Raw genomic sequence first — 21,981 nt, 5'->3', positions numbered from 1 at the left:
TCGTTTGATCGATACCCGTCCTGAGCACTAGGTATTTTCTCGACTGTTTCTCTGGTGCGGTCTATGACTTTTAGAAAACTATGTGCAAGTGAGTCTTTTCTCACCTTGTATAGTGGTACGCAAATTTCTACAATGCACATTTCTACAGTACTCTCAAGGCCGGTTAGCTCAGTTGGTTAGAGCGTCGTGCTAATAACGCGAAGGTCGCGGGTTCGATACCTGTACTGGCCAAGACATATTTTAACGACTGTTTCTATGTTGCTGTCTATTTCGTTTAGACAACTTTTTTAAATTGAGACTTAACCTTGGATAAAGTAAAGATAATCAAATTCCCAATTTATCACACAAGGCCGGTTAGCTGATTTGCTAATAAATCGAAGGTCGTTTGTTCGATACCCGTCCTGAGCACTAGGTATTTTCTCGACTGTTTCTCTGGTGCGGTCTATGACTTTTAGAAAACTATGTGCGAGTGAGTCTTTTCTCACCTTGTATAGTGGTACGCAACTTTCTACTATGCACATTTCCACAGTACTCTCAAGGCCGGTTAGCTCAGTTGGTTAGAGCGTCGTGCTAATAACGCGAAGGTCGCGGGTTCGATACCCGTACTGGCCAAGACATATTTTAACGACTGTTTCTATGTTGCTGTCTATTACGTTTAGAAAACTTTTTTAAATTGAGACTTTGCCTTGGAGATAAAGATAATCAAATTCCCAATTTATCACACAAGGCCGGTTAGCTGATTTGCTAATAAATCGAAGGTCGTTTGTTTGATACCCGTCCTGAGCACTAGGTATTTTCTCGACTGTTTCTCTGGTGCGGTCTATGACTTTTAGAAAACGATATGCAAGTGAGTCTTTTCTCACTGTATATATAGTGGTACGCAAATTTCTACTATGCAAATTTCTACATTGCTCTCAAGGCTGGTTAGCTCAGTTTGTTAGAGCGTCGTGCTAATAACGCGAAGGTCGCGGGTTCGATACCCGTACTGGCCAAGACATATTTTAACGACTGTTTCTATGTTGCTGTCTATTTCGTTTAGACAACTTTTTTAAATTGAGACTTTGCCTTGGAGATAAAGATAATCAAATTCCCAATTTATCACACAAGGCCGGTTAGCTGATTTGCTAATAAATCGAAGGTCGTTTGTTCGATACCCGTCCTGAGCACTAGGTATTTTCTCGACTGTTTCTCTGGTGCGGTCTATGACTTTTAGAAAACTATGTGCGAGTGAGTCTTTTCTCACCTTGTATATAGTGGTACGCAAATTTCTACAATGCAAATTTCTACAATACTCTCAAGGCCGGTTAGCTCAGTTGGTTAGAGCGTCGTGCTAATAACGCGAAGGTCGCGGGTTCGATACCCGTACTGGCCAAGACATATTTTAACGACTGTTTCTATGTTGCTGTCTATTTCGTTTAGACAACTTTTTTAAATTGAGACTTAACCTTGGATAAAGTAAAGATAATCAAATTCCCAATTTATCACACAAGGCCGGTTAGCTGATTTGCTAATAAATCGAAGGTCGTTTGTTCGATACCCGTCCTGAGCACTAGGTATTTTCTCGACTGTTTCTCTGGTGCGGTCTATGACTTTTAGAAAACTATGTGCGAGTGAGTCTTTTCTCACCTTGTATATAGTGGTACGCAACTTTCTACTATGCACATTTCCACAGTACTCTCAAGGCCGGTTAGCTCAGTTGGTTAGAGCGTCGTGCTAATAACGCGAAGGTCGCGGGTTCGATACCCGTACTGCCCAAGACATATTTTAACGACTGTTTCTATGTTGCTGTCTATTTCGTTTAGACAACTTTTTTAAATTGAGACTTAACCTTGGATAAAGTAAAGATAATCAAATTCCCAATTTATCACACAAGGCCGGTTAGCTGATTTGCTAATAAATCGAAGGTCGTTTGTTCGATACCCGTCCTGAGCACTAGGTATTTTTTCGACTGTTTCTCTGGTGCGGTCTATGACTTTTAGAAAAGTATGTGCAAGTGAGTCTTTTCTCACCTTGTATATAGTGGTACGCAACTTTCTACTATGCACATTTCCACAGTACTCTCAAGGCCGGTTAGCTCAGTTGGTTAGAGCGTCGTGCTAATAACGCGAAGGTCGCGGGTTCGATACCCGTACTGCCCAAGACATATTTTAACGACTGTTTCTATGTTGCTGTCTATTTCGTTTAGACAACTTTTTTAAATTGAGACTTAACCTTGGATAAAGTAAAGATAATCAAATTCCCAATTTATCACACAAGGCCGGTTAGCTGATTTGCTAATAAATCGAAGGTCGTTTGTTCGATACCCGTCCTGAGCACTAGGTATTTTCTTGACTGTTTCTCTGGTGCGGTCTATGACTTTTAGAAAACTATGTGTGAGTGAGTCTTTTCTCACCTTGTATAGTGGTACGCAACTTTCTACAATGCACATTTCTACAACACTCTCAAGGCTGGTTAGCTCAGTTGGTTAGAGCGTCGTGCTAATAACGCGAAGGTCTTGGGTTCGATACCCGTACTGGCCAAGACATATTTTTACGACTGTTTCTATGTTGCTGTCTATTACGTTTAGAAAACTTTTTTAAATTGAGACTTAACCTTGGATAAAGTAAAGATAATCAAATTCCCAATTTATCACACAAGGCCGGTTAGCTGATTTGCTAATAAATCGAAGGTCGTTTGATCGATACCCGTCCTGAGCACTAGGTATTTTCTCGACTGTTTCTCTGGTGCGGTCTATGACTTTTAGAAAACTATGTGCGAGTGAGTCTTTTCTCACCTTGTATAGTGGTACGCAAATTTCTACAATGCACATTTCTACAGTACTCTCAAGGCCGGTTAGCTCAGTTGGTTAGAGCGTCGTGCTAATAACGCGAAGGTCGCGGGTTCGATACCTGTACTGGCCAAGACATATTTTAACGACTGTTTCTATGTTGCTGTCTATTTCGTTTAGACAACTTTTTTAAATTGAGACTTAACCTTGGATAAAGTAAAGATAATCAAATTCCCAATTTATCACACAAGGCCGGTTAGCTGATTTGCTAATAAATCGAAGGTCGTTTGTTCGATACCCGTCCTGAGCACTAGGTATTTTTTCGACTGTTTCTCTGGTGCGGTCTATGACTTTTAGAAAACTATGTGCGAGTGAGTCTTTTCTCACCTTGTATATAGTGGTACGCAACTTTCTACAATGCACATTTCTACAACACTCTAAAGGCTGGTTAGCTCAGTTGGTTAGAGCGTCGTGCTAATAACGCGAAGGTCGCGGGTTCGATACCCGTACTGGCCAAGACATATTTTAACGACTGTTTCTATGTTGCTGTCTATTTCGTTTAGACAACTTTTTTAAATTGAGACTTAACCTTGGATAAAGTAAAGATAATCAAATTCCCAATTTATCACACAAGGCCGGTTAGCTGATTTGCTAATAAATCGAAGGTCGTTTGTTCGATACCCGTACTGAGCACTAGGTATTTTCTCGACTGTTTCTCTGGTGCGGTCTATGACTTTTAGAAAACTATGTGCGAGTGAGTCTTTTCTCACCTTGTATATAGTGGTACGCAACTTTCTACTATGCACATTTCCACAGTACTCTCAAGGCCGGTTAGCTCAGTTGGTTAGAGCGTCGTGCTAATAACGCGAAGGTAGCTGGTTCGATACCCGTACTGGCCAAGACATATTTTAACGACTGTTTCTATGTTGCTGTCTATTACGTTTAGAAAACTTTTTTAAATTGAGACTTTGCCTTGGAGATAAAGATAATCAAATTCCCAATTTATCACACAAGGCCGGTTAGCTGATTTGCTAATAAATCGAAGGTCGTTTGATCGATACCCGTCCTGAGCACTAGGTATTTTCTCGACTGTTTCTCTGGTGCGGTCTATGACTTTTAGAAAACTATGTGCGAGTGAGTCTTTTCTCACCTTGTATATAGTGGTACGCAACTTTCTACTATGCACATTTCCACAGTACTCTCAAGGCCGGTTAGCTCAGTTGGTTAGAGCGTCGTGCTAATAATGCGAAGGTCGCGAGTTCGATACCCGTACTGCCCAAGACATATTTTAACGACTGTTTCTATGTTGCTGTCTATTTCGTTTAGACAACTTTTTTAAATTGAGACTTTGCCTTGGAGAATAAAGATAATCAAATTCCCAATTTATCACACAAGGCCGGTTAGCTGATTTGCTAATAAATCGAAGGTTGTTTGTTCGATACCCGTCCTGAGCATTAGGTATTTTCTCGACTGTTTCTCTGGTGCGGTCTATGACTTTTAGAAAACTATATGCAAGTGAGTCTTTTCTAACCGTGTATATAGTGGTACGCAACTTTCTACAATGCAAATTTCAACAATACTCTCAAGGCAGGTTAGCTCAGTTGATTAGAGCGTCGTGCTAATAACGCGAAGGTCGCGGGTTCGATACCCGTACTGGCCAATACATATTTTAACGACTGTTTCTATGTTGCTGTCTATTACGTTTAGACAACTTTTTTAAATTGAGACTTTGCCTTGGAGAGTAAAGATAATCAAATTCCCAATTTATCACACAAGGCCGGTTAGCTGATTTGCTAATAAATCGAAGGTCGTTTGTTCGATACCCGTCCTGAGCACTAGGTATTTTCTCGACTGTTTCTCTGGTGCGGTCTATGACTTTTAGAAAACTATATGCGAGTGAGTCTTTTCTCACCTTGTATATAGTGGTATGCAAATTTCTACATTGCAAATTTCTACAATACTCTCAAGGCCGGTTAGCTCAGTTGGTTAGAGCGTCGTGCTAATAACGCGAAGGTCGCGGGTTCGATACCCGTACTGGCCAAGACATATTTTAACGACTGTTTCTATGTTGCTGTCTATTTCGTTTAGAAAACTTTTTTAAATTGAGACTTAACCTTGGATAAAGTAAAGATAATCAAATTCCCAATTTATCACACAAGGCCGGTTAGCTGATTTGCTAATAAATCGAAGGTCGTTTGATCGATACCCGTCCTGAGCACTAGGTATTTTCTCGACTGTTTCTCTGGTGCGGTCTATGACTTTTAGAAAACTATGTGCGAGTGAGTCTTTTCTCACCTTGTATATAGTGGTACGCAACTTTCTACTATGCACATTTCCACAGTACTCTCAAGGCCGGTTAGCTCAGTTGGTTAGAGCGTCGTGCTAATAACGCGAAGGTCGCGGGTTCGATACCCGTACTGGCCAAGACATATTTTTACGACTGTTTCTATGTTGCTGTTTATTACGTTTAGAAAACTTTTTTTAAATGAGACTTTGCCTTGGAGATAAAGATAATCAAATTCCCAATTTATCACACAAGGCCGGTTAGCTGATTTGCTAATAAATCGAAGGTCGTTTGTTCGATACCCGTCCTGAGCACTAGGTATTTTCTTGACTGTTTCTCTGGTGCGGTCTATGACTTTTAGAAAACTATGTGCAAGTGAGTCTTTTCTCACCTTGTATATAGTGGTACGCAAATTTCTACAATGCACATTTCTACAGTACTCTCAAGGCCGGTTAGCTCAGTTGGTTAGAGCGTCGTGCTAATAACGCGAAGGTCGCGGGTTCGATACCCGTACTGCCCAAGACATATTTTAACGACTGTTTCTATGTTGCTGTCTATTTCGTTTAGAAAACTTTTTTAAATTGAGACTTAACCTTGGATAAAGTAAAGATAATCAAATTCCCAATTTATCACACAAGGCCGGTTAGCTGATTTGCTAATAAATCGAAGGTCGTTTGTTCGATACCCGTCCTGAGCACTAGGTATTTTCTCGACTGTTTCTCTGGTGCGGTCTATGACTTTTAGAAAACTATGTGCGAGTGAGTCTTTTCTCACCTTGTATATAGTGGTACGCAACTTTCTACTATGCACATTTCTACAGTACTCTCAAGGCCGGTTAGCTCAGTTGGTTAGAGCGTCGTGCTAATAACGCCGAAGGTCGCGGGTTCGATACCCGTACTGGCCAAGACATATTTTAACGACTGTTTCTATGTTGCTGTCTATTACGTTTAGACAACTTTTTTAAATTGAGACTTTACCTTGGAGAAGTAAAGATAATCAAATTCCCAATTTATCACACAAGGCCGGTTAGCTGATTTGCTAATAAATCGAAGGTCGTTTGTTCGATACCCGTCCTGAGCACTAGGTATTTTCTCGACTGTTTCTCTGGTGCGGTCTATGACTTTTAGAAAACTATGTGCGAGTGAGTCTTTTCTCACCTTGTATAGTGGTACGCAACTTTCTACAATGCACATTTCCACAATACTCTCAAGGCCGGTTAGCTCAGTTGGTTAGAGCGTCGTGCTAATAACGCGAAGGTCGCGGGTTCGATACCCGTACTGGCCAAGACATATTTTAACGACTGTTTCTATGTTGCTGTCTATTACGTTTAGAAAACTTTTTTAAATTGAGACTTTGCCTTGGAGATAAAGATAATCAAATTCCCAATTTATCACACAAGGCCGGTTAGCTGATTTGCTAATAAATCGAAGGTCGTTTGTTTGATACCCGTCCTGAACACTAGGTATTTTCTCGACTGTTTCTGTGGTGCGGTCTATGACTTTTAGAAAACTATGTGCAAGTGAGTCTTTTCTCACCTTGTATATAGTGGTACGCAAATTTCTACTATGCAAATTTCCACAATACTCTCAAGGCCGGTTAGCTCAGTTGGTTAGAGCGTCGTGCTAATAACGCCGAAGGTCGCGGGTTCGATACCCGTACTGGCCAAGACATATTTTAACGACTGTTTCTATGTTGCTGTCTATTACGTTTAGAAAACTTTTTTTAAATTGAGACTTTGCCTTGGAGATAAAGATAATCAAATTCCCAATTTATCACACAAGGCCGGTTAGCTGATTTGCTAATAAATCGAAGGTCGTTTGTTCGATACCCGTCCTGAGCACTAGGTATTTTCTCGACTGTTTCTCAGGTGCGGTCTATGACTTTTAGAAAACTATATGCAAGTGAGTCTTTTCTCACCTTGTATATAGTGGTACGCAAATTTCTACAATGCACATTTCTACAATACTCTCAAGGCCGGTTAGCTCAGTTGGTTAGAGCGTCGTGCTAATAACGCCGAAGGTCGCGGGTTCGATACCCGTACTGGCCAAGACATATTTTAACGACTGTTTCTATGTTGCTGTCTATTTCGTTTAGACAACTTTTTTAAATTGAGACTTAACCTTGGATAAAGTAAAGATAATCAAATTCCCAATTTATCACACAAGGCCGGTTAGCTGATTTGCTAATAAATCGAAGGTCGTTTGTTCGATACCCGTACTGAGCACTAGGTATTTTCTCGACTGTTTCTCTGGTGCGGTCTATGACTTTTAGAAAACTATGTGCGAGTGAGTCTTTTCTCACCTTGTATATAGTGGTACGCAACTTTCTACTATGCACATTTCCACAGAACTCTCAAGGCCGGTTAGCTCAGTTGGTTAGAGCGTCGTGCTAATAACGCGAAGGTAGCTGGTTCGATACCCGTACTGGCCAAGACATATTTTAACGACTGTTTCTATGTTGCTGTCTATTACGTTTAGAAAACTTTTTTAAATTGAGACTTTGCCTTGGAGATAAAGATAATCAAATTCCCAATTTATCACACAAGGCCGGTTAGCTGATTTGCTAATAAATCGAAGGTCGTTTGTTTGATACCCGTCCTGAGCACTAGGTATTTTCTCGACTGTTTCTGTGGTGCGGTCTATGACTTTTAGAAAACTATGTGCGAGTGAGTCTTTTCTCACCTTGTATATAGTGGTACGCAACTTTCTACTATGCACATTTCCACAGTACTCTCAAGGCCGGTTAGCTCAGTTGGTTAGAGCGTCGTGCTAATAACGCGAAGGTCGCGGGTTCGATACCCGTACTGGCCAAGACATATTTTAACGACTGTTTCTATGTTGCTGTCTATTACGTTTAGAAAACTTTTTTTAAATTGAGACTTAACCTTGGATAAAGTAAAGATAATCAAATTCCCAATTTATCACACAAGGCCGGTTAGCTGATTTGCTAATAAATCGAAGGTCGTTTGATCGATACCCGTCCTGAGCACTAGGTATTTTCTCGACTGTTTCTCTGGTGCGGTCTATGACTTTTAGAAAACTATGTGCGAGTGAGTCTTTTCTCACCTTGTATAGTGGTACGCAAATTTCTACAATGCACATTTCTACAGTACTCTCAAGGCCGGTTAGCTCAGTTGGTTAGAGCGTCGTGCTAATAACGCGAAGGTCGCGGGTTCGATACCCGTACTGGCCAAGACATATTTTAACGACTGTTTCTATGTTGCTGTCTATTTCGTTTAGAAAACTTTTTTAAATTGAGACTTAACCTTGGATAAAGTAAAGATAATCAAATTCCCAATTTATCACACAAGGCCGGTTAGCTGATTTGCTAATAAATCGAAGGTCGTTTGTTCGATACCCGTCCTGAGCACTAGGTATTTTCTCGACTGTTTCTCTGGTGCGGTCTATGACTTTTAGAAAACTATGTGCGAGTGAGTCTTTTCTCACTTTGTATATAGTGGTACGCAACTTTCTACTATGCACATTTCCACAGTACTCTCAAGGCCGGTTAGCTCAGTTGGTTAGAGCGTCGTGCTAATAACGCGAAGGTCGCGGGTTCGATACCCGTACTGGCCAAGACATATTTTAACGACTGTTTCTATGTTGCTGTCTATTACGTTTAGAAACTTTTTTAAATTGAGACTTTGACCTTGGATATAAAGATAATCAAATTCCCAATTTATCACACAAGGCCGGTTAGCTGATTTGCTAATAAATCGAAGGTCGTTTGTTCGATACCCGTCCTGAGCACTAGGTATTTTCTCGACTGTTTCTCAGGTGCGGTCTATGACTTTTAGAAAACTATATGCAAGTGAGTCTTTTCTCACCTTGTATATAGTGGTACGCAAATTTCTACAATGCACATTTCTACATCACTTTCAAGGCCGGTTAGCTCAGTTGGTTAGAGCGTCGTGCTAATAACGCGAAGGTCGCGGGTTCGATACCCGTACTGGCCAAGACATATTTTAACGACTGTTTCTATGTTGCTGTCTATTTCGTTTAGACAACTTTTTTAAATTGAGACTTAACCTTGGATAAAGTAAAGATAATCAAATTCCCAATTTATCACACAAGGCCGGTTAGCTGATTTGCTAATAAATCGAAGGTCGTTTGTTCGATACCCGTCCTGAGCACTAGGTATTTTCTCGACTGTTTCTCTGGTGCGGTCTATGACTTTTAGAAAACTATGTGCGAGTGAGTCTTTTCTCACCTTGTATATAGTGGTACGCAACTTTCTACAATGCACATTTCCACAGTACTCTCAAGGCCGGTTAGCTCAGTTGGTTAGAGCGTCGTGCTAATAACGCGAAGGTCGCGGGTTCGATACCCGTACTGGCCAAGACATATTTTAACGACTGTTTCTATGTTGCTGTCTATTACGTTTAGAAAACTTTTTTAAATTGAGACTTTGCCTTGGAGATAAAGATAATCAAATTCCCAATTTATCACACAAGGCCGGTTAGCTGATTTGCTAATAAATCGAAGGTTGTTTGTTCGATACCCGTCCTGAGCATTAGGTATTTTCTCGACTGTTTCTCTGGGGCGGTCTATGACTTTTAGAAAACTATATGCAAGTGAGTCTTTTCTAACCGTGTATATAGTGGTACGCAAATTTCTACAATGTAAATTTCTACAATACTCTCAAGGCCGGTTAGCTCAGTTGGTTAGAGCGTCGTGCTAATAACGCGAAGGTCGCGGGTTCGATACCCATACTGGCCAATACATATTTTAACGACTGTTTCTATGTTGCTGTCTATTACGTTCAGAAAACTTTTTTAAATTGAGACTTTGACTTGGAGATAAAGATAATCAAATTCCCAATTTATCACACAAGGCCGGTTAGCTGATTTGCTAATAAATCGAAGGTTGTTTGTTCGATACCCGTCCTGAGCATTAGGTATTTTCTCGACTGTTTCTCTGGTGCGGTCTATGACTTTTAGAAAACTATGTGCAAGTGAGTCTTTTCTCACCTTGTATATAGTGGTACGCAACTTTCTACTATGCACATTTCCACAGTACTCTCAAGGCCGGTTAGCTCAGTTGGTTAGAGCGTCGTGCTAATAACGCGAAGGTCGCGGGTTCGATACCCGTACTGGCCAAGACATATTTTAACGACTGTTTCTATGTTGCTGTCTATTTCGTTTAGACAACTTTTTTAAATTGAGACTTAACCTTGGATAAAGTAAAGATAATCAAATTCCCAATTTATCACACAAGGCCGGTTAGCTGATTTGCTAATAAATCGAAGGTCGTTTGTTCGATACCCGTCCTGAGCACTAGGTATTTTCTCGACTGTTTCTCTGGTGCGGTCTATGACTTTTAGAAAACTATGTGCGAGTGAGTCTTTTCTCACCTTGTATAGTGGTACGCAACTTTCTACAATGCACATTTCCACAGTACTCTCAAGGCCGGTTAGCTCAGTTGGTTAGAGCGTCGTGCTAATAACGCGAAGGTCGCGGGTTCGATACCCGTACTGGCCAAGACATATTTTAATGACTGTTTCTATGTTGCTGTCTATTCCGTTTAGAAAACTTTTTTAAATTGAGACTTTACATTGGATAAAGTAGAGATAATCAAATTCCCAATTTATCACACAAGGCCGGTTAGCTGATTTGCTAATAAATCGAAGGTCGTTTGTTCGATACCCGTCCTGAGCACTAGGTATTTTCTCGACTGTTTCTCTGGTGCGGTCTATGACTTTTAGAAAACTATGTGCGAGTGAGTCTTTTCTCACCTTGTATATAGTGGTACGCAACTTTCTACTATGCACATTTCTACAACACTCTCAAGGCCGGTTAGCTCAGTTGGTTAGAGCGTCGTGCTAATAACGCGAAGGTCGCGGGTTCGATACCCGTACTGGCCAAGACATATTTTAACGACTGTTTCTATGTTGCTGTCTATTTCGTTTAGAAAACTTTTTTTAAATTGAGACTTAACCTTGGATAGTAAAGATAATCAAATTCCCAATTTATCACACAAGGCCGGTTAGCTGATTTGCTAATAAATCGAAGGTCGTTTGTTCGATACCCGTCCTGAGCACTAGGTATTTTCTCGACTGTTTCTCTGGTGCGGTCTATGACTTTTAGAAAACTATGTGCAAGTGAGTCTTTTCTCACCTTGTATATAGTGGTACGCAAATTTCTACAATGCAAATTTCTACAATACTCTCAAGGCCTGTTAGCTCAGTTGGTTAGAGCGTCGTGCTAATAACGCGAAGGTCGCGGGTTCGATATCCGTACTGGCCAATACATATTTTAACGACTGTTTCTATGTTGCTGTCTATTACGTTTAGAAAACTTTTTTAAATTGAGACTTTGCCTTGGAGATAAAGATAATCAAATTCCCAATTTATCACACAAGGCCGGTTAGCTGATTTGCTAATAAATCGAAGGTCGTTTGTTCGATACCCGTCCTGAGCACTAGGTATTTTCTCGACTGTTTCTCAGGTGCGGTCTATGACTTTTAGAAAACTATATGCAAGTGAGTCTTTTCTCACCTTGTATATAGTGGTACGCAAATTTCTACAATGCACATTTCTACAATACTCTCAAGGCCGGTTAGCTCAGTTGGTTAGAGCGTCGTGCTAATAACGCGAAGGTCGCGGGTTCGATACCCGTACTGGCCAAGACATATTTTTACGACTGTTTCTATGTTGCTGTCTATTTCGTTTAGACAACTTTTTTTAAATTGAGACTTAACCTTGGATAAAGTAAAGATAATCAAATTCCCAATTTATCACACAAGGCCGGTTAGCTGATTTGCTAATAAATCGAAGGTCGTTTGTTCGATACCCGTCCTGAGCACTAGGTATTTTTTCGACTGTTTCTCTGGTGCGGTCTATGACTTTTAGAAAACTATGTGCGAGTGAGTCTTTTCTCACCTTGTATATAGTGGTACGCAACTTTCTACTATGCACATTTCCACAATACTCTCAAGGCCGGTTAGCTCAGTTGGTTAGAGCGTCGTGCTAATAACGCGAAGGTCGCGGGTTCGATACCCGTACTGGCCAAGACATATTTTAACGACTGTTTCTATGTTGCTGTCTATTTCGTTTAGACAACTTTTTTAAATTGAGACTTAACCTTGGATAAGTAAAGATAATCAAATTCCCAATTTATCACACAAGGCCGGTTAGCTGATTTGCTAATAAATCGAAGGTCGTTTGTTCGATACCCGTCCTGAGCACTAGGTATTTTCTCGACTGTTTCTCTGGTGCGGTCTATGACTTTTAGAAAACTATGTGCGAGTGAGTCTTTTCTCACCTTGTATAGTGGTACGCAACTTTCTACTATGCACATTTCTACAGCACTTTCAAGGCCGGTTAGCTCAGTTGGTTAGAGCGTCGTGCTAATAACGCGAAGGTCTCGGGTTCGATACCCGTACTGGCCAAGACATATTTTAACGACTGTTTCTATGTTGCTGTCTATTACGTTTAGAAAACTTTTTTAAATTGAGACTTTGCCTTGGAGATAAAGATAATCAAATTCCCAATTTATCACACAAGGCCGGTTAGCTGATTTGCTAATAAATCGAAGGTCGTTTGTTTGATACCCGTCCTGAACACTAGGTATTTTCTCGACTGTTTCTGTGGTGCGGTCTATGACTTTTAGAAAACTATGTGCAAGTGAGTCTTTTCTCACCTTGTATATAGTGGTACGCAAATTTCTACTATGCAAATTTCCACAATACTCTCAAGGCCGGTTAGCTCAGTTGGTTAGAGCGTCGTGCTAATAACGCGAAGGTCGCGGGTTCGATACCCGTACTGGCCAAGACATATTTTAACGACTGTTTCTATGTTGCTGTCTATTTCGTTTAGAAAACTTTTTTTAAATTGAGACTTTACCTTGGATAAAGTAAAGATAATCAAATTCCCAATTTATCACACAAGGCCGGTTAGCTGATTTGCTAATAAATCGAAGGTCGTTTGTTCGATACCCGTCCTGAGCACTAGGTATTTTTTCGACTGTTTCTCTGGTGCGGTCTATGACTTTTAGAAAACTATGTGCGAGTGAGTCTTTTCTCACCTTGTATATAGTGGTACGCAACTTTCGATTATGCACATTTCCACAGTACTCTCAAGGCCGGTTAGCTCAGTTGGTTAGAGCGTCGTGCTAATAAAGCGAAGGTCGCGGGTTCGATACCCGTACTGCCCAAGACATATTTTAACAACTGTTTCTATGTTGCTGTCTATTTCGTTTAGAAAACTTTTTTAAATTGAGACTTAACCTTGGATAAAGTAAAGATAATCAAATTCCCAATTTATCACACAAGGCCGGTTAGCTGATTTGCTAATAAATCGAAGGTCGTTTGATCGATACCCGTCCTGAGCACTAGGTATTTTCTCGACTGTTTCTCTGGTGCGGTCTATGACTTTTAGAAAACTATGTGCGAGTGAGTCTTTTCTCACCTTGTATATAGTGGTACGCAACTTTCTACTATGCACATTTCTACAACACTCTCAAGGCCGGTTAGCTCAGTTGGTTAGAGCGTCGTGCTAATAACGCGAAGGTCGCGGGTTCGATACCCGTACTGGCCAAGACATATTTTAACGACTGTTTCTATGTTGCTGTCTATTTCGTTTAGAAAACTTTTTTAAATTGAGACTTAACCTTGGAGAAAGTAAAGATAATCAAATTCCCAATTTATCACACAAGGCCGGTTAGCTGATTTGCTAATAAATCGAAGGTCATTTGTTCGATACCCGTCCTGAGCACTAGGTATTTTCTCGACTGTTTCTCTGGTGCGGTCTATGACTTTTAGAAAACTATGTGCAAGTGAGTCTTTTCTCACCTTGTATATAGTGGTACGCAAATTTCTACAATGCAAATTTCTACGATACTCTCAAGGCCGGTTAGCTCAGTTGGTTAGAGCGTCGTGCTAATAACGCGAAAGTCGCGGGTTCGATACCCGTACTGGCCAATACATATTTTAACGACTGTTTCTATGTTGCTGTCTATTTCGTTTAGACAACTTTTTTAAATTGAGACTTAACCTTGGATAAAGTAAAGATAATCAAATTCCCAATTTATCACACAAGGCCGGTTAGCTGATTTGCTAATAAATCGAAGGTCGTTTGTTCGATACCCGTCCTGAGCACTAGGTATTTTTTCGACTGTTTCTCTGGTGCGGTCTATGACTTTTAGAAAACTATGTGCGAGTGAGTCTTTTCTCACCTTGTATATAGTGGTACGCAACTTTCTACTATGCACATTTCCACAGTACTCTCAAGGCCGGTTAGCTCAGTTGGTTAGAGCGTCGTGCTAATAATGCGAAGGTCGCGGGTTCGATACCCGTACTGGCCAAGACATATTTTAACGACTGTTTCTATGTTGCTGTCTATTACGTTTAGAAAACTTTTTTTAAATTGAGACTTTACCTTGGATAAAGTAAAGATAATCAAATTCCCAATTTATCACACAAGGCCGGTTAGCTGATTTGCTAATAAATCGAAGGTCGTTTGTTCGATACCCGTCCTGAGCACTAGGTATTTTTTCGACTGTTTCTCTGGTGCGGTCTATGACTTTTAGAAAACTATGTGCGAGTGAGTCTTTTCTCACTTTGTATATAGTGGTACGCAACTTTCTACTATGCACATTTCTACAACACTCTCAAGGCCGGTTAGCTCAGTTGGTTAGAGCGTCGTGCTAATAATGCGAAGGTCTTGGGTTCGATACCCGTACTGGCCAAGACATATTTTAACGACTGTTTCTATGTTGCTGTCTATTACGTTTAGAAAACTTTTTTAAATTGAGACTTTGCCTTGGAGATAAAGATAATCAAATTCCCAATTTATCACACAAGGCCGGTTAGCTGATTTGCTAATAAATCGAAGGTCGTTTGTTCGATACCCGTCCTGAGCACTAGGTATTTTCTCGACTGTTTCTCTGGTGCGGTCTATGACTTTTAGAAAACTATGTGCGAGTGAGTCTTTTCTCACCTTGTATATAGTGGTACGCAACTTTCTACTATGCACATTTCCACAGTACTCTCAAGGCCGGTTAGCTCAGTTGGTTAGAGCGTCGTGCTAATAACGCGAAGGTCGCGGGTTAGATACCCGTACTGGCCAATACATATTTTAACGACTGTTTCTATGTTGCTGTCTATTACGTTTAGAAAACTTTTTTAAATTGAGACTTTGCCTTGGAGATAAAGATAATCAAATTCCCAATTTATCACACAAGGCCGGTTAGCTGATTTGCTAATAAATCGAAGGTTGTTTGTTCGATACCCGTCCTGAGCATTAGGTATTTTCTCGACTGTTTCTCTGGGGCGGTCTATGACTTTTAGAAAACTATATGCAAGTGAGTCTTTTCTAACCGTGTATATAGTGGTACGCAAATTTCTACAATGTAAATTTCTACAATACTCTCAAGGCCGGTTAGCTCAGTTGGTTAGAGCGTCGTGCTAATAACGCGAAGGTCGCGGGTTCGATACCCATACTGGCCAATACATATTTTAACGACTGTTTCTATGTTGCTGTCTATTACGTTCAGAAAACTTTTTTAAATTGAGACTTTGACTTGGAGATAAAGATAATCAAATTCCCAATTTATCACACAAGGCCGGTTAGCTGATTTGCTAATAAATCGAAGGTTGTTTGTTCGATACCCGTCCTGAGCATTAGGTATTTTCTCGACTGTTTCTCTGGTGCGGTCTATGACTTTTAGAAAACTATATGCAAGTGAGTCTTTTCTAACCGTGTATATAGTGGTACGCAAATTTCTACAATGCAAATTTCAACAATACTCTCAAGGCAGGTTAGCTCAGTTGATTAGAGCGTCGTGCTAATAACGCGAAGGTCGCGGGTTCGATACCTGTACTGGCCAAGACATATTTTAACGACTGTTTCTATGTTGCTGTCTATTTCGTTTAGACAACTTTTTTAAATTGAGACTTAACCTTGGATAAAGTAAAGATAATCAAATTCCCAATTTATCACACAAGGCCGGTTAGCTGATTTGCTAATAAATCGAAGGTCGTTTGTTCGATACCCGTCCTGAGCACTAGGTATTTTTTCGACTGTTTCTCTGGTGCGGTCTATGACTTTTAGAAAACTATGTGCGAGTGAGTCTTTTCTCACCTTGTATATAGTGGTACGCAACTTTCTACTATGCACATTTCCACAGTACTCTCAAGGCCGGTTAGCTCAGTTGGTTAGAGCGTCGTGCTAATAACGCGAAGGTCGCGGGTTCGATACCCGTACTGCCCAAGACATATTTTAACGACTGTTTCTATGTTGCTGTCTATTTCGTTTAGAAAACTTTTTTAAATTGAGACTTAACCTTGGATAGTAAAGATAATCAAATTCCCAATTTATCACACAAGGCCGGTTAGCTGATTTGCTAATAAATCGAAGGTCGTTTGTTCGATACCCGTCCTGAGCACTAGGTATTTTCTCGACTGTTTCTCTGGTGCGGTCTATGACTTTTAGAAAACTATGTGCGAGTGAGTCTTTTCTCACCTTGTATATAGTGGTACGCAACTTTCTACTATGCACATTTCTACAGCACTCTCAAGGCCGGTTAGCTCAGTTGGTTAGAGCGTCGTGCTAATAACGCGAAGGTCTCGGGTTCGATACCCGTACTGGCCAAGACATATTTTAACGACTGTTTCTATGTTGCTGTCTATTACGTTTAGAAAACTTTTTTAAATTGAGACTTTACCTTGGAGAATAAAGATAATCAAATTCCCAATTTATCACACAAGGCCGGTTAGCTGATTTGCTAATAAATCGAAGGTCGTTTGATCGATACCCGTCCTGAGCACTAGGTATTTTCTCGACTGTTTCTCTGGTGCGGTCTATGACTTTTAGAAAACTATGTGCGAGTGAGTCTTTTCTCACCTTGTATAGTGGTACGCAAATTTCTACAATGCACATTTCTACAGTACTCTCAAGGCCGGTTAGCTCAGTTGGTTAGAGCGTCGTGCTAATAACGCGAAGGTCGCGGGTTCGATACCTGTACTGGCCAAGACATATTTTAACGACTGTTTCTATGTTGCTGTCTATTTCGTTTAGACAACTTTTTTAAATTGAGACTTAACCTTGGATAAAGTAAAGATAATCAAATTCCCAATTTATCACACAAGGCCGGTTAGCTGATTTGCTAATAAATCGAAGGTCGTTTGTTCGATACCCGTCCTGAGCACTAGGTATTTTCTCGACTGTTTCTCTGGTGCGGTCTATGACTTTTAGAAAACTATGTGCGAGTGAGTCTTTTCTCACCTTGTATATAGTGGTACGCAACTTTCTACTATGCACATTTCCACAATACTCTCAAGGCCGGTTAGCTCAGTTGGTTAGAGCGTCGTGCTAATAACGCGAAGGTCGCGGGTTCGATACCCGTACTGGCCAAGACATATTTTTACGACTGTTTCTATGTTGCTGTCTATTTCGTTTAGAAAACTTTTTTTAAATTGAGACTTTGCCTTGGATAAAGTAAAGATAATCAAATTCCCAATTTATCACACAAGGCCGGTTAGCTGATTTGCTAATAAATCGAAGGTCGTTTGTTTGATACCCGTCCTGAGCACTAGGTATTTTCTCGACTGTTTCTGTGGTGCGGTCTATGACTTTTAGAAAACTATGTGCGAGTGAGTCTTTTCTCACCTTGTATATAGTGGTACGCAAATTTCTACAATGCACATTTCTACAATACTCTCAAGGCCGGTTAGCTCAGTTGGTTAGAGCGTCGTGCTAATAACGCGAAGGTCTTGGGTTCGATACCCGTATTGGCCAAGACATATTTTTACGACTGTTTCTATGTTGCTGTCTATTTCGTTTAGAAAACTTTTTTAAATTGAGACTTAACCTTGGATAAAGTAAAGATAATCAAATTCCCAATTTATCACACAAGGCCGGTTAGCTGATTTGCTAATAAATCGAAGGTCGTTTGTTCGATACCCGTCCTGAGCATTAGGTATTTTCTTGACTGTATCTCTGGGGCGGTCTATGACTTTTAGAAAACTATATGCAAGTGAGTCTTTTCTAACCGTGTATATAGTGGTATGCAACTTTCTACTATGCACATTTCCACAATACTCTCAAGGCCGGTTAGCTCAGTTGGTTAGAGCGTCGTGCTAATAACGCGAAGGTCGCGGGTTCGATACCCGTACTGGCCAAGACATATTTTAACGACTGTTTCTATGTTGCTGTCTATTTCGTTTAGAAAACTTTTTTAAATTGAGACTTTGCCTTGGATAGATAAAGATAATCAAATTCCCAATTTATCACACAAGGCCGGTTAGCTGATTTGCTAATAAATCGAAGGTCGTTTGTTCGATACCCGTCCTGAACACTAGGTATTTTCTCGACTGTTTCTGTGGTGCGGTCTATGACTTTTAGAAAACTATGTGCGAGTGAGTCTTTTCTCACCTTGTATAGTAGTACGCAACTTTCTACAATGCACATTTCTACATTTTAAGGCCGGTTAGCTCAGTTGGTTAGAGCGTCGTGCTAATAACGCGAAGGTCGCGGGTTCGATACCCGTACTGGCCAAGACATATTTTAACGACTGTTTCTATGTTGCTGTCTATTACGTTTAGAAAACTTTTTTAAATTGAGACTTTGCCTTGGAGATAAAGATAATCAAATTCCCAATTTATCACACAAGGCCGGTTAGCTGATTTGCTAATAAATCGAAGGTCGTTTGTTTGATACCCGTCCTGAACACTAGGTATTTTCTCGACTGTTTCTGTGGTGCGGTCTATGACTTTTAGAAAACTATGTGCAAGTGAGTCTTTTCTCACCTTGTATATAGTGGTACGCAAATTTCTACAATGCACATTTCTACAGTACTCTCAAGGCCGGTTAGCTCAGTTGGTTAGAGCGTCGTGCTAATACCGCGAAGGTCGCGGGTTCGATACCCGTACTGGCCAAGACATATTTTAACGACTGTTTCTATGTTGCTGTCTATTTCGTTTAGACAACTTTTTTTAAATTGAGACTTTACCTTGGATAAAGTAAAGATAATCAAATTCCCAATTTATCACACAAGGCCGGTTAGCTGATTTGCTAATAAATCGAAGGTCGTTTGTTCGATACCCGTCCTGAGCACTAGGTATTTTCTCGACTGTTTCTCTGGTGCGGTCTATGACTTTTAGAAAACTATGTGCGAGTGAGTCTTTTCTCACCTTGTATATAGTGGTACGCAACTTTCTACTATGCACATTTCTACAGTACTCTCAAGGCCGGTTAGCTCAGTTGGTTAGAGCGTCGTGCTAATAACGCGAAGGTCGCGGGTTTCGATACCCGTACTGGCCAAGACATATTTTAACGACTGTTTCTATGTTGCTGTCTATTTCGTTTAGAAAACTTTTTTAAATTGAGACTTTGACCTTGGATAGTAAAGATAATCAAATTCCCAATTTATCACACAAGGCCGGTTAGCTGATTTGCTAATAAATCGAAGGTCGTTTGTTCGATACCCGTCCTGAGCACTAGGTATTTTCTCGACTGTTTCTCTGGTGCGGTCTATGACTTTTAGAAAACTATGTGCAAGTGAGTCTTTTCTCACCTTGTATATAGTGGTACGCAAATTTCTACAATGCACATTTCTACAATACTCTCAAGGCCGGTTAGCTCAGTTGGTTAGAGCGTCGTGCTAATAACGCGAAGGTCGCGGGTTCGATACCCGTACTGGCCAAGACATATTTTTACGACTGTTTCTATGTTGCTGTCTATTTCGTTTAGAAAACTTTTTTTAAATTGAGACTTAACCTTGGATAAAGTAAAGATAATCAAATTCCCAATTTATCACACAAGGCCGGTTAGCTGATTTGCTAATAAATCGAAGGTCGTTTGTTCGATACCCGTCCTGAGCACTAGGTATTTTCTCGACTGTTTCTCTGGTGCGGTCTATGACTTTTAGAAAACTATATGCAAGTGAGTCTTTTCTCACCTTGTATATAGTGGTACGCAACTTTCTACTATGCAAATTTCCACAATACTCTCAAGGCCGGTTAGCTCAGTTGGTTAGAGCGTCGTGCTAATAACGCGAAGGTCGCGGGTTCGATACCCGTACTGGCCAAGACATATTTTAACGACTGTTTCTATGTTGCTGTCTATTTCGTTTAGAAACTTTTTTAAATTGAGACTTTACCTTGGATAAAGTAAAGATAATCAAATTCCCAATTTATCACACAAGGCCGGTTAGCTGATTTGCTAATAAATCGAAGGTCGTTTGTTCGATACCCGTCCTGAGCACTAGGTATTTTCTCGACTGTTTCTCTGGTGCGGTCTATGACTTTTAGAAAACTATGTGCGAGTGAGTCTTTTCTCACCTTGTATAGTGGTACGCAACTTTCTACTATGCACATTTCTACAGCACTTTCAAGGCCGGTTAGCTCAGTTGGTTAGAGCGTCGTGCTAATAACGCGAAGGTCGCGGGTTCGATACCCGTACTGGCCAAGACATATTTTAACGACTGTTTCTATGTTGCTGTCTATTACGTTTAGAAAACTTTTTTAAATTGAGACTTTACCTTGGAGATAAAGATAATCAAATTCCCAATTTATCACACAAGGCCGGTTAGCTGATTTGCTAATAAATCGAAGGTCGTTTGTTCGATACCCGTCCTGAGCACTAGGTATTTTCTCGACTGTTTCTCTGGTGCGGTCTATGACTTTTAGAAAACTATGTGCGAGTGAGTCTTTTCTCACCTTGTATATAGTGGTACGCAAATTTCTACAATGCAAATTTCTACAATACTCTCAAGGCCGGTTAGCTCAGTTGGTTAGAGCGTCGTGCTAATAACGCGAAGGTCGCGGGTTCGATACCCGTACTGGCCAAGACATATTTTAACGACTGTTTCTATGTTGCTGTCTATTTCGTTTAGACAAACTTTTTTAAATTGAGACTTAACCTTGGATAAAGTAAAGATAATCAAATTCCCAATTTATCACACAAGGCCGGTTAGCTGATTTGCTAATAAATCGAAGGTCGTTTGTTCGATACCCGTCCTGAGCACTAGGTATTTTCTCGACTGTTTCTCTGGTGCGGTCTATGACTTTTAGAAAACTATGTGCAAGTGAGTCTTTTCTCACCTTGTATATAGTGGTACGCAACTTTCTACTATGCACATTTCTACAACACTCTCAAGGCCGGTTAGCTCAGTTGGTTAGAGCGTCGTGCTAATAACGCGAAGGTCGCGGGTTCGATACCCGTACTGGCCAAGACATATTTTAACGACTGTTTCTATGTTGCTGTCTATTTCGTTTAGAAAACTTTTTTAAATTGAGACTTAACCTTGGATAAAGTAAAGATAATCAAATTCCCAATTTATCACACAAGGCCGGTTAGCTGATTTGCTAATAAATCGAAGGTCGTTTGTTCGATACCCGTCCTGAGCATTAGGTATTTTCTCGACTGTTTCTCTGGGGCGGTCTATGACTTTTAGAAAACTATATGCAAGTGAGTCTTTTCTAACCGTGTATATAGTGGTATGCAAATTTCTACAATGTAAATTTCTGCAATACTCTCAAGGCCGGTTAGCTCAGTTGGTTAGAGCGTCGTGCTAATAACGCGAAGGTCGCGGGTTCGATACCTGTACTGGCCAAGACATATTTTAACGACTGTTTCTATGTTGCTGTCTATTTCGTTTAGAAAACTTTTTTAAATTGAGACTTTACCTTGGATAAGTAAAGATAATCAAATTCCCAATTTATCACACAAGGCCGGTTAGCTGATTTGCTAATAAATCGAAGGTCGTTTGTTCGATACCCGTCCTGAGCACTAGGTATTTTCTCGACTGTTTCTCTGGTGCGGTCTATGACTTTTAGAAAACTATGTGCGAGTGAGTCTTTTCTCACCTTGTATATAGTGGTACGCAACTTTCTACTATGCACATTTCCACAATACTCTCAAGGCCGGTTAGCTCAGTTGGTTAGAGCGTCGTGCTAATAACGCGAAGGTCGCGGGTTCGATACCCGTACTG

At 40.4% G+C, this 21,981-nt stretch overlaps 34 non-coding genes across 34 annotated transcripts; all 34 read left to right on the top strand.

Moving 5' to 3' along the window:
- Positions 1 to 157: 157 nt before the first annotated feature.
- On the top strand, positions 158 to 231 carry trnai-aau. The gene has a single exon. It is a non-coding gene; the product is annotated as a tRNA-Ile (tRNA).
- A 307-nt stretch (positions 232 to 538) lies between these two features.
- Positions 539 to 612, top strand: trnai-aau. Its single transcript has one exon. It is a non-coding gene; the product is annotated as a tRNA-Ile (tRNA).
- A 686-nt stretch (positions 613 to 1,298) lies between these two features.
- Positions 1,299 to 1,372, top strand: trnai-aau. Its single transcript has one exon. It is a non-coding gene; the product is annotated as a tRNA-Ile (tRNA).
- Positions 1,373 to 2,826: 1,454 nt separating this feature from the next.
- trnai-aau lies at positions 2,827 to 2,900 on the top strand. The gene has a single exon. It is a non-coding gene; the product is annotated as a tRNA-Ile (tRNA).
- A 309-nt stretch (positions 2,901 to 3,209) lies between these two features.
- Positions 3,210 to 3,283, top strand: trnai-aau. Its single transcript has one exon. It is a non-coding gene; the product is annotated as a tRNA-Ile (tRNA).
- Positions 3,284 to 4,734: 1,451 nt separating this feature from the next.
- On the top strand, positions 4,735 to 4,808 carry trnai-aau. The gene has a single exon. It is a non-coding gene; the product is annotated as a tRNA-Ile (tRNA).
- Positions 4,809 to 5,117: 309 nt separating this feature from the next.
- Positions 5,118 to 5,191, top strand: trnai-aau. The gene has a single exon. It is a non-coding gene; the product is annotated as a tRNA-Ile (tRNA).
- A 1,070-nt stretch (positions 5,192 to 6,261) lies between these two features.
- Positions 6,262 to 6,335, top strand: trnai-aau. Its single transcript has one exon. It is a non-coding gene; the product is annotated as a tRNA-Ile (tRNA).
- A 1,452-nt stretch (positions 6,336 to 7,787) lies between these two features.
- On the top strand, positions 7,788 to 7,861 carry trnai-aau. The gene has a single exon. It is a non-coding gene; the product is annotated as a tRNA-Ile (tRNA).
- A 308-nt stretch (positions 7,862 to 8,169) lies between these two features.
- On the top strand, positions 8,170 to 8,243 carry trnai-aau. The gene has a single exon. It is a non-coding gene; the product is annotated as a tRNA-Ile (tRNA).
- Positions 8,244 to 8,552: 309 nt separating this feature from the next.
- On the top strand, positions 8,553 to 8,626 carry trnai-aau. The gene has a single exon. It is a non-coding gene; the product is annotated as a tRNA-Ile (tRNA).
- Positions 8,627 to 8,932: 306 nt separating this feature from the next.
- Positions 8,933 to 9,006, top strand: trnai-aau. The gene has a single exon. It is a non-coding gene; the product is annotated as a tRNA-Ile (tRNA).
- A 309-nt stretch (positions 9,007 to 9,315) lies between these two features.
- trnai-aau lies at positions 9,316 to 9,389 on the top strand. The gene has a single exon. It is a non-coding gene; the product is annotated as a tRNA-Ile (tRNA).
- A 686-nt stretch (positions 9,390 to 10,075) lies between these two features.
- On the top strand, positions 10,076 to 10,149 carry trnai-aau. The gene has a single exon. It is a non-coding gene; the product is annotated as a tRNA-Ile (tRNA).
- Positions 10,150 to 10,456: 307 nt separating this feature from the next.
- On the top strand, positions 10,457 to 10,530 carry trnai-aau. The gene has a single exon. It is a non-coding gene; the product is annotated as a tRNA-Ile (tRNA).
- Positions 10,531 to 10,839: 309 nt separating this feature from the next.
- On the top strand, positions 10,840 to 10,913 carry trnai-aau. Its single transcript has one exon. It is a non-coding gene; the product is annotated as a tRNA-Ile (tRNA).
- A 688-nt stretch (positions 10,914 to 11,601) lies between these two features.
- Positions 11,602 to 11,675, top strand: trnai-aau. The gene has a single exon. It is a non-coding gene; the product is annotated as a tRNA-Ile (tRNA).
- A 310-nt stretch (positions 11,676 to 11,985) lies between these two features.
- On the top strand, positions 11,986 to 12,059 carry trnai-aau. Its single transcript has one exon. It is a non-coding gene; the product is annotated as a tRNA-Ile (tRNA).
- A 686-nt stretch (positions 12,060 to 12,745) lies between these two features.
- On the top strand, positions 12,746 to 12,819 carry trnai-aau. The gene has a single exon. It is a non-coding gene; the product is annotated as a tRNA-Ile (tRNA).
- A 693-nt stretch (positions 12,820 to 13,512) lies between these two features.
- Positions 13,513 to 13,586, top strand: trnai-aau. The gene has a single exon. It is a non-coding gene; the product is annotated as a tRNA-Ile (tRNA).
- A 309-nt stretch (positions 13,587 to 13,895) lies between these two features.
- Positions 13,896 to 13,969, top strand: trnai-aau. Its single transcript has one exon. It is a non-coding gene; the product is annotated as a tRNA-Ile (tRNA).
- Positions 13,970 to 14,278: 309 nt separating this feature from the next.
- trnai-aau lies at positions 14,279 to 14,352 on the top strand. The gene has a single exon. It is a non-coding gene; the product is annotated as a tRNA-Ile (tRNA).
- A 690-nt stretch (positions 14,353 to 15,042) lies between these two features.
- On the top strand, positions 15,043 to 15,116 carry trnai-aau. Its single transcript has one exon. It is a non-coding gene; the product is annotated as a tRNA-Ile (tRNA).
- Positions 15,117 to 16,945: 1,829 nt separating this feature from the next.
- On the top strand, positions 16,946 to 17,019 carry trnai-aau. Its single transcript has one exon. It is a non-coding gene; the product is annotated as a tRNA-Ile (tRNA).
- Positions 17,020 to 17,328: 309 nt separating this feature from the next.
- On the top strand, positions 17,329 to 17,402 carry trnai-aau. The gene has a single exon. It is a non-coding gene; the product is annotated as a tRNA-Ile (tRNA).
- Positions 17,403 to 18,095: 693 nt separating this feature from the next.
- On the top strand, positions 18,096 to 18,169 carry trnai-aau. The gene has a single exon. It is a non-coding gene; the product is annotated as a tRNA-Ile (tRNA).
- Positions 18,170 to 18,471: 302 nt separating this feature from the next.
- trnai-aau lies at positions 18,472 to 18,545 on the top strand. The gene has a single exon. It is a non-coding gene; the product is annotated as a tRNA-Ile (tRNA).
- Positions 18,546 to 18,851: 306 nt separating this feature from the next.
- Positions 18,852 to 18,925, top strand: trnai-aau. The gene has a single exon. It is a non-coding gene; the product is annotated as a tRNA-Ile (tRNA).
- Positions 18,926 to 19,618: 693 nt separating this feature from the next.
- Positions 19,619 to 19,692, top strand: trnai-aau. Its single transcript has one exon. It is a non-coding gene; the product is annotated as a tRNA-Ile (tRNA).
- Positions 19,693 to 20,002: 310 nt separating this feature from the next.
- trnai-aau lies at positions 20,003 to 20,076 on the top strand. Its single transcript has one exon. It is a non-coding gene; the product is annotated as a tRNA-Ile (tRNA).
- Positions 20,077 to 20,382: 306 nt separating this feature from the next.
- On the top strand, positions 20,383 to 20,456 carry trnai-aau. The gene has a single exon. It is a non-coding gene; the product is annotated as a tRNA-Ile (tRNA).
- Positions 20,457 to 20,762: 306 nt separating this feature from the next.
- Positions 20,763 to 20,836, top strand: trnai-aau. Its single transcript has one exon. It is a non-coding gene; the product is annotated as a tRNA-Ile (tRNA).
- Positions 20,837 to 21,146: 310 nt separating this feature from the next.
- On the top strand, positions 21,147 to 21,220 carry trnai-aau. Its single transcript has one exon. It is a non-coding gene; the product is annotated as a tRNA-Ile (tRNA).
- A 309-nt stretch (positions 21,221 to 21,529) lies between these two features.
- On the top strand, positions 21,530 to 21,603 carry trnai-aau. The gene has a single exon. It is a non-coding gene; the product is annotated as a tRNA-Ile (tRNA).
- Positions 21,604 to 21,981: the final 378 nt, after the last annotated feature.

This window comes from Coregonus clupeaformis, unplaced genomic scaffold (assembly GCF_020615455.1).
Source record: "Coregonus clupeaformis isolate EN_2021a unplaced genomic scaffold, ASM2061545v1 scaf1789, whole genome shotgun sequence".
Taxonomy (NCBI): domain Eukaryota; kingdom Metazoa; phylum Chordata; class Actinopteri; order Salmoniformes; family Salmonidae; genus Coregonus; species Coregonus clupeaformis.
This window is presented reverse-complemented; position numbering and strand designations above follow the sequence as displayed.